Genomic DNA, 10,158 nt, shown 5'->3' on the forward strand with positions numbered 1-10,158 from the left:
TCTTTCTCCAAGGACTGGTCCCTCCTAACAATATGTCCGAAATATGTGAGCTGAAGTCTTACCACCCTCTCTTCTAAGCAGCGTTCTGGTTAGAACACCAATACAAATTTGTTCGTTTTTCTGGTAGCCCATGGTATATTCAATATTCTTCACCAACACCATACTCCAAAGGAATCAATTCTTCTTCATTCTTCCTTACTCATTGTCATTCTTCCTTACTCATTCACCAAGTTTTTAGGTGCATAGAGGTGGGAGTAAGCACCATGACTTGGGACAGGTGCACCTTACTGCTCAAAGAGCCATCTTTGATTTTCAACATTTTAAAGAGATCTTTTGCAGCAGATTTGCCCAATGCCATAAGTCATTTGATTTTTAACCTGGGCATACGTGGTGTGGTGGTGATTGTGTGTCATGGAGCCAGTTCCGATTCCTAGTGACCCTATAGAGGGTTTTCGAGCCTGTGAATCTTTACAAGAGCACAAAGCCTCATCTTTCTTCTGGGGAGTGGCCGGTAGATTTGAACCACTGACGTTGTAGTTAGCAGCCCAACTCATAACCCACTATGGTACCAGGGCTCCTTATTTGTGGTGTAGGCATCTATTAAAACACTCTTCATGTTGCCTGGTGTTAGAGTTAGCTGTATACAGGTCAGCAGCTTTCTCAAGCTACCAAGTTCTTTGCCTACTTACAGCCCGGTGGTTCCTGAGGGAGACGGACCTAGGTTTGCACTTGCCCTTCATATGACCTTGGCCAAGATCCTTAATCAAGCTTTTTCTCATCTGTGACCTTGCACAATACCTAGAGTTATTCTAGTGTTGGTTGCTATGAGTCAATCCTGTGCATGCCCAGGAAACTGTCATTAGAGTTATTAATGTTGTGAACACAGCAAGTGCTCAATAAGTGTCAGTTAACACTTCCTTTAATAAATATCTCAGACTGACCAGCCTACAGAATATCTGAGCTGTTCCAAGGGAGAAATCAGTGCCCAGCAAACCCTGTGAACCCCACCCTGCCACCTGGCACCATGGAAACCACTGGAGTGATTCCCTTGCTGGGTGACAAGAAGATTCTGGTTCCCAGTTCCACAGCATGGAAGTGGGCATGGCAAGGTGGGGCAGGCAGGGACTCCACGTCCTGTTCTCTCTTCTAGTTCTGTGTGTGTGCGCATGTGTGTGTGAGTATGCAGGTATATGTGTTCTGCACAAAGGCCTGGGAGACAGACCAGAGGAGCCAAACATCGTTCTGAAACACTATGTCTCAGGATGGAATGAAGACAACCTGGCTGTCAGGAGGGAACACAGCACCTGGAGTCTGACTTCCAGATTCCTGTGAAGACCCCTAGTATCTCCCAGAAAGATGGACACAGCAAAGGAGTTGGAATCAATTGAGTAGCTGGGAGACCTCCACGAACGTGGTTAATCTCTTCTCTCCAGTGTGGCTGATGGAATCTGCCCTATCAAATCAGACTGATACAAAGACTAACTGTGAATACTTATGTCTCATTGTCACCAACACGTCCAGAGTACTTCAGGGTTTCCAAGGCACTGTCAGGTAGGGCCTTGTTCTGATTTTTACAAGTAAAAGCTTATGATGATATTAGAAATAAGGAAAAAGCCAAACAGTCTGCTGCAGAATCCCAGTAGAGGTCCCTTAATTTCTGCACACTCTACTAACATCCACAATTATATGCTTCTGCTTCCAGAAGCTTCTCTTTCTTCCAAAGGAAACACTGCCCCAGCAAATGCCCTCAAGAGATCTCAAACAAGATGAATGCTTCCACTTTAAAATTAATCATCAACTTCCTGAACTTCATAGGGAAATTGTTTCAAAGAGGCATATTAAAATAAGACCAAAGAGACAGATGCAAATTTTGACACCAGGGATTTCACCCAGGAGGGACATACCTGAGAGTCACACACTCTTGCCCAAGACAGCAAGTGTGCTGAGCAACATCGAGCTACACTGTGAAGCTTGGGTCAAGTTACTATTAAATGTTAATAATCTTTCAACATAAAAGATACTCTCAACTGACTGCTGTTGTTAGGTGCCACTGAGGGGTGACCCCGTGCACAACACAACGAAACACTGCCTGGTCTTGTGCCATCCTCACAACTGTTGTTATGTTTGATCCCATAGTGACAGCCACTCTGTCATCTCTGTGAGGGTCTCCCTCTTCCCTTTGTCATCGTTGTTGTCGTTAAGTGCTGTCAAATTGGTTCTGACTCATAGCAACCCTGTATAGGGCTACTGAGGAGCAGCTGGTGGGTTTGAACCACCGACCTGACAGCTAGCAGTCCAGTGCTTATCCTTCAGAGTCACACAAGGACTCCATAGATAAGCACAATTATTTTGGGAGGGAGAGAGGTTTAGCTTCCTCTGCCCACCCCTGCCCAGTCTCCCCAGGCACACATTCTGGTCTATAACATGGGATGCAATACCATTGAATGCTTATTTTTTACAGTCAACTCATTCTGACTGGAGTCTTGGTATGGTGCTATAAGATAAGCACTGAACTGCTAACTGCAAGGTCTGCAGTTCAAACCCACCAGCCACTCCTTGGAACCTTTACACAGGGTCACTATGAGTTAGAAATCAACACCACCACCACATTCTGCCACCATCAAGACTGGTTGAGGTGGTAAGTGATGGTATTATGAGCTAGGAGAATCTGTGAATTTGTGGAGATGGAAAGGATGCTGACTGAGTCTCATCTCATGATCATTTCTACTTGGGACAGTGCTCAATTAACAATTAACTAAAAAAACTCCCTAGGATGCCCATAGATAACTGGGGTGCAACAGAGAGAGACGAGGAGGTCAAAGAACAGCTTGCTCATGGCCTCTGGAGGCAATAGAAGAGTACCTGGTGTCCTTCTCCTACTGTGGAGAGCAGAGGACAGGCCAGCAGCAGCAGATCAGAGGCAGGAAAGTTCTAACTCATGTGCTGGTGATGGCATCTGGTTCCCGTTCTGCTCCCTATGTGTCGATGGCATGCACATTTATCTAGGTAAAGGCCACGCTTCAACACAAGATACATAATGCTTGTTCGATGAACTATGCAATCTTTTCTATGTCTACCATTAACAGAATGCTGTAAAAATGTCAAATTCTAAGTTTAGAAGCTTAGGTAATTATTAGCAAGAACTGACTGATAATTCCACCAATAAACCATATGACAAGGGTCATTGGAAAGCATCTCATTTGCAGGAAAAAGTACCTTAAACTTCACCCGGAGCTTGGGTGGCAGCCAGGAATGGATACTATTGTTGGTAGGCCCCGTACCTGTAAAATTCATAATACCACAGTGGTATTTTTAGTGAGTATGGCTTTTCCTTTCAGGAAACCTTGTTATGTAGATAAATTTCTGATCTGAAATAAATTAAGAAATATCTTAAACTGTTTAAATCCCTTTACAGTTGTGACTATCACAATTAATCATGATAACAATTACTCACTACTGAATCATAAGAATCTTATCCCCATATCCTTTGACCAGACCCATCTAGACAAGATTCAGTGGGGATTCTACCTTTCTTCACACACTCTGAAACTAAACTCCCTCTTGAAAACTTCTTGTAAGCCAGTCACTTCATGCCTTTATTGTTCCTCCCACCCCATTTTAGGTAGCCAATGTCTAAGTTGAACCTTGATGTGAAGATTCCTTCCCTCTCAGTTGGTATTTTGAGCTACTATATCCATAAGTATAAGTCAAGTTCATCAAATTTATACCTGTTTCCTTTATCAAAATTTGTTTATCTTCCTCTCGTTGAGTTCTGATCATTAAGCCATCAAAAGTAGGTCAAATGGGTACTATCTGCAAGTTTGGGTGTTCTTGTGCATCTCCCCTCACTTCATATTAGCTGGATGCTTCACTCTCAGCTCTAGCACTCCATGGCTACGTCCTTGTCCATGGGCTCAGGAGTCCGCAGGTCTCACCATACTTCGGACCAACCAGCCCTTCCTCTTCTCATTCTCATTTCCAGGTCGATGGAAGTCTATGGCATGTGATCAAACTCAGCCCGTATCTTCATTGCTGCCTTTCACCCACTTCCACTCACCAGTAGACCAATATGGTCACCAGCAAATTTACATGCCTGCTCCTCAGTTTCAGTCTTGGAAGGGGTGTTGTCCTGAAGGGACTTGATTGCTGTCTTGATGGCTCTCCAGCAAACAACTTGCTTGTTCTTGTAGTAGCCAATCAAACTGCCATTTTTGTTTTTGATTTTTCCTGCTGGTCTTTAGCTGGTCTGCTTGCCGAAGACATTTTTAAGCTCTAGAGGTCAAACTTTTTCAACATCTTGAAATTTTCAGTTAAGTGAAGTAATAAATTCCCTTTTCTTTTCTATCCTGGTTTGAGTTCGGTTTTCTGTCATTTACAACCAAGAATTCAAAGTAACAAAGCACCTTTAACACTCACTTATAGATAATTATGCAGTAGTTCCATAGGATAATCACTGGACTGTGAACCACAAGGTTGGTGGTTTAAACCCACCTGCCATTCCATGGAGAAAGCTTTGAAAACTCTATACTGGGTCACTACGAGTCGGAACCTACTCAACAGTGGCACTTAATAACAACAACAGTTATAGATCACTGTGACAGATCTTAATCTGGATGTAAATTTGGATTATTATACAATTATGGAAGACCCAGTACATACCGGTAACTTTTGTAACCCTACATTTACTCTAAATCATAATACGTAGGTAATATAGTCTACAGGTTCTAAGAAAGAACATTTAGATACATACCAGTGTTTTTATAAGCCAAACAGGCTTAATATTATTTAAACAAGAGAGTTAAAATTAGTAAATTAAAAATAATCCCATTTTGCTAATATGCATTCTTTTGCTGGGGTATTTAAGGATAAAAGTAAGCCCGGTCTTTTAAAAAAGTCTTAAACCTTGAATACTCCACACAGACAACTAAAAGAAGCCTAAAATTTGCACTTTGGACTTTCTTTAAATACTTTACATTTATTGTTAATTTTTTAATTGCCAAATTTAAATCGTAAGTATAAAAGCATGCCAACAAAAGAGTCCTAAGTGCAAATGTTAGGTTTATTTATATGATGAACAAAAAAGAAGCTGGATTTTATGAAGAAGAACAGAGCATCGGGATTGGAGGAAGACTTATTAGTAAGCTGTAATATTGCCGACAGTGAAGAGAAATTGAAGCACTTACCGATGAAGATCAAAGAGCACAGCCTTCAGTATGGATTACATCTCAATGCCAAGAAAACAAAAATCTTTCTTATGGAGCCAGTAAGCAACATCATGATCAATGCAGAAAAGATTAAATTTGTCAGGAATTTAATTTTATTAGGATCTACAATCAACCCCATGGAAGCAGCAGGTAAAATATCTAGTGACATATTGCATTGGCAAATCTGCTGCAAAAGACCTCTTTAAAGTGTTAAAAGGCAAAGATGTCACTTTGAGGAGTAAGATTCGCCTGATCCAAGTCATGGTATTTTCAACTACCTCATTTGCATATGAAAGCTGGACAATGAACAAGAAGACCAAACAAAAATTGATGCCTTTGAACTATAGTGTTAGCAAAGAATATTAAATATACCATGGATGCTTGAAGAATGAATAAATCTGTCTTGGAAGAAATACAGACAGAATGTTCTTTAGAAGCTAAGATGGTAAGACTTCATCTCACCTGCTTTGGACATGTTATCCAAAGGGGCCAGACCCTGGAGAAGCACATCATGCTTGGCAAGGTAGTTGTTGTTGTTAAGCGCCGTCGAGTTGGGTCCGACCCATAGTGACCCTGTCTAGCTTTTCTGAGGAGTGGCTGGTGAGCTTAAACCGCTGACTTTGCAGTTCAAACCGACTTTGCAGTCCAGCGCATTAACCCACAGTGCCATGAAGTCAACAGAAAAGAGGAAGACCCTCAGCGAGATGGATTGACACTATGGCTTAAACAATGGGCTCAAACAGCAACCATTATGAGGAGGGCCTGGGACTGGCAGTGTGTGTTTTGGATCAGAACCTATTCAATGACACCTAACAACAACAGCATTGAATGTGGGGATAGTCCAAAGTCCTAGTTATGATAAAGGAAGACTTTGGACTATCCCCACATTTCAATGCTGTTGTTAGATTTCAATATCATTTCCACCCCCTCCGATCAAATGCACCTCCTATTTAGATTACACTGGGGCTGACATTGAACATGGTTTGAATTCCCCAAGCAGACAATGAATGGTAGAAGGAACTTTTTCAAAGGATGCGAAATCATTGGGAGTTACTTATATATTTATTGTCTAGAATTTTTAAGTCTCTCATACTTCAGACATGTTGTCAAGAGGAACTAGTAACTGGAGAAGGATGTCGTGTTTGGTAAAGTGAGGGGTCGGATAAAAAGAGGAAGACCCCCAATGAGACGGATTGGCACAGTGACAGAAGTGATGGGCTCAGGCATAGCAATGATTGTGAGGTTGGCCCAGGACCAGGACCAGGACCGGGCAATGTTTCGTTCTGCTGTACATAGGGTTGCTATGAGTCAGTACTGACTCAATGGCACCTAACAACAACAACAAAATTTTAATGTACATTATCAGAAGTACTTTATCTCATGGACTTTTGATAACAAGAGTGACTTTAATTCTTAATGCTTCCATTAAGAAGCTGTACAAAGGCAGTTTTTGGAATTAAAGGTCTTAAAAGTATCTACAAACACAAGTACACCTGAATCCTAATCAACCCCAGAGCTCAGTTACTGCTGTTGTTGTTAGCTGCCTTCGAGCTGACTCCATGCACAACAGAGGGAAACACTACTGGACTGTGTGCCATCTCATGATTGGGTACAGAGTGGGCTGTTAGGATCTGTAGGTTTTTCATTAGCTGGCTTTTGGAAGTAGATCGCCAGGCCTTTCCTCCTGGTCCCTCTTAATCTGGAAGCTCAGTGAGACCTGTTCCGCATCATAGCCACATGCAAGCTTCCACTGGCGGGTACATGGTGGCTTTGAATGATGTGTATTGGCCAGGAATCTCCTGCATGAAAGATGAGAATTCTACCACTGACCCAGGAAGGAAAGCCTCTGATCTAGATCTAGATGTTGTTGGGCTTTTCTAGGCGCACATCTTTACGGGAGTGGATAGCTAGGTTTTTCTGCCACAAAGCCACTGTATGGGTTTGAACCTCCAAGCTTTTTGCTAGCAGCCAAGTGCTTAACTGTTGTGCCAGCAAACCCAAATCAAACCTACTGCTGTCAGGTCGATTCAGCCTAACTGCAGCCCGAAGCGCAGAGGAGAACTACTCCTTAGGGCTTCTGAGGCTGTTAACTCTTTACTTTCTCCCACAAGTGGGTTTGAACTGTTGGCCTTCTGGTTAGCAGCCCACTTCTTAATCCATGACACCACCAAGGCTCCTTTAAACTTGTTGTTGTTAAGTGCCGTTGAGTTGATTTTGACCCATAGTGATCCTGGATAGGGTTTCTGAGAAGCAGCTCGTGAGCTTGAACCTGCGACCTTGCAGTTCAAACATCCTTGCAGTCTGGCGCATTAATCCGCAATGCCACACTAGGACTCCCCTTTAAACTTAGATGCCTGAATAGTCATGGGAGAATTGGGCCTGAATCATTTCTAACTACAGATGTGACATTGAAGTTCAGAGACCCAACACAAATGACCATTGTGAGTTCTGGGAAATGAAAGACCAGGAAATGGATTCTCTTTCACTGACTTTTTCTTTCTGATCCAGTTTTGATTTCGGTGCTGACTTTCTGCAGCACTGCCTCTTCCACTTTCTATTCAAAATCAAGTACACCTCCAAACCCCCAAGAACACGTTTGTGTGGTAGTGTGTCAGCTAGCAGTTCGCCTGGCTGAGAGTAGCAGAAATCCTAGTAAACAGGGGCTCACGGAATACCTACCGGCTTTCTTTTCCTCACACAAGGGGAGGTCTATGGATTAATAGTCCAGCAGGCAAGGGTGGCTCTGCAGGTCACCCAGGACCTACAATTCTTCCAGCTTTCGGTTTAGCAATCCTTTGCATGTGGCTTTTGTCCTCATGCTTGCAATCAGGTGACTGTAAGATAAACACCTCCAGCACCCTATCTGTGTGCAGGGCTGGAAGAGGGGGAAGGGCAAAGAGCAAAAAGAACACACCAGGCCAATCTGTCTCTTGTAAAACAGGGTTTTCCAGAAGCGTAACTCTGCAAACTCTATTCCATCTCATGGGCTTGAACTTGTCCCATCTCTTCCTCTACCTCCGTACACACCCTCCAGCTGGTGGAAGCTATGAAACAGTAGAAAATAAATATTCTAAATCTTTCTTGGTTAATAAATCCATAGTGAACTCTCATATCGGAACAAATTCATCAGGGAGCAACTTCAAAGTAAAGAAATGTTTGATGCTGCTTGAAATGAACTCAAAACATGTTGTCCCTAGTTTGGGTTAAAAAACAACAACAACAACAAAAAAGCACAACTGGAAACACATTTGATTATGGGTATGCCCTTGTCGCTACTGCTTTTGCAGTTGCTGTTCATTGTGCTAGGGATGATTTTCCTCATGATACTTAATGGCTCCTTCTCTCACTTCCTTCCAGTCTCTGAGAGATGATGTCACTTCCTCAGAGAATCTTCCTTGTCCTCCATCTTTAAAATAGTACTGCTCCTCAGCTGTCACCCTCTGTTTAATTTCTTTGTAACACGTACTGCTACCTGATGTTAGAATACAGGTTTATGGTGATGGTGGTGGTTATGTGCCATGGAGTCAGTTCCGACTCATAGCGACCCTGTACAGAGTTTCTGAGGCTGTAAATCTTTACAGAAGCAGAAAGCCTCATCTTTCTCCGGCAGAACAGCTGGTAGTTTCGAACTGCTGACCTTGAGGTTTGCAGCCCGATTCATAAGATGCATATATATTCCTGTTCTGTTTCTCTTGCTACATTGTACCTTCTATGAAGGCAGGTCCTTTGTTGTCTTTATTCTCTTCTGTTGTTCTGGGGCCTAGTACGATGCCTGACAAATAGTTGTTGTTAGCTGTCATTGAGTAGTTTCCTATCATGGTAATCCCATGCACTACAGAATGAAGGGCTGCCGAGTCTTGTGCCATCCCCTCAGTTGTAGGCAAGACTGCTGTGATCCACAGGATTGTCGTTGGCTGATTTTTGGAAACAACTCACCAGGCTTTTCTTTCTAGTTCATCTTAGGTAGGAAGCTCCGCTGAAAACTGTTTAGCATCATAGCAACACATAGACTCCACTGACAGATGATTGGTGACTGACCTTGAGCTGCCAGGAATTGAACCCTGGTCTAACTTAATGGAAGATGAGAATTCTACCACTTAACCAACAGCAACAGGCTGTTTTTAGGTGCTCAAGGTTTGGCTACAACTCATAGTGACACTAAATACAACAGAATGAAACACTTGCTGGTCCTGTGCCCTCCTCACAATTTTCTGTTTGAGCCCATTGTTGCTGGCACTGTGTCAATCCATCTCACTGGGGGTCTTCCTCTTTTTGACTAGTCTTCTGCCTTACCAAGCACAATGTCCTTGGGACTGGTTCCTCCTGATAACTTGTCCAATGTATAAGAGATGAAGTCTCCCCGTCCTCACCTTGAATAAGTATTCTGACTGTACTTTTTCCCAGACAGATTTGTTTGTTCTTCTGGCAGTCCACGGTACTTGCAATATGCTTTGCCAATAGCATAATTCAAATGTATTAATTCTTCCCCAGTCTTCCTTATTCATTGTCCAGCTTTCACATACATACGAAGTGATTGAAAATACCTTAGCCTGAGTCAGGAGCACTTTAATTCTCAAAGTGACACCTTTGCTCTCTAACTTTAAAGAGGTCTTTTGGAGCTCTTGACTGCTGCTTCCATGAACATTGATTATGGCTCAAAGTAAAACTAAACCCTTGACCACATCAATCCTTTCTGCATTTATCATGATGTTGTTTATTGATCCAGTTGTGTGGATTTTTGTTTTCTTTACATAGAAGTGCAATCCATACTGAAGGCTGTAGTCTTTGATTTTCATCTGTAAGTGCTTCAACTCCTCTTTGCTTTTAACAAAGAAGGTTTCAGATGAGCTTCCTGAAAAAGAAAGACTAGGAAGAAAGAGTGATGAACTACTTCCAAATCGTTAGTCACTGAAAACCTTTTGAATAGCAGAGAAACATTGTCAGATACAGTGCC

The sequence above is a fragment of the Chrysochloris asiatica genome, unplaced genomic scaffold, assembly GCF_000296735.1.
Source record: "Chrysochloris asiatica unplaced genomic scaffold, ChrAsi1.0 scaffold00117, whole genome shotgun sequence".
Lineage (NCBI taxonomy): Eukaryota > Metazoa > Chordata > Mammalia > Afrosoricida > Chrysochloridae > Chrysochloris > Chrysochloris asiatica.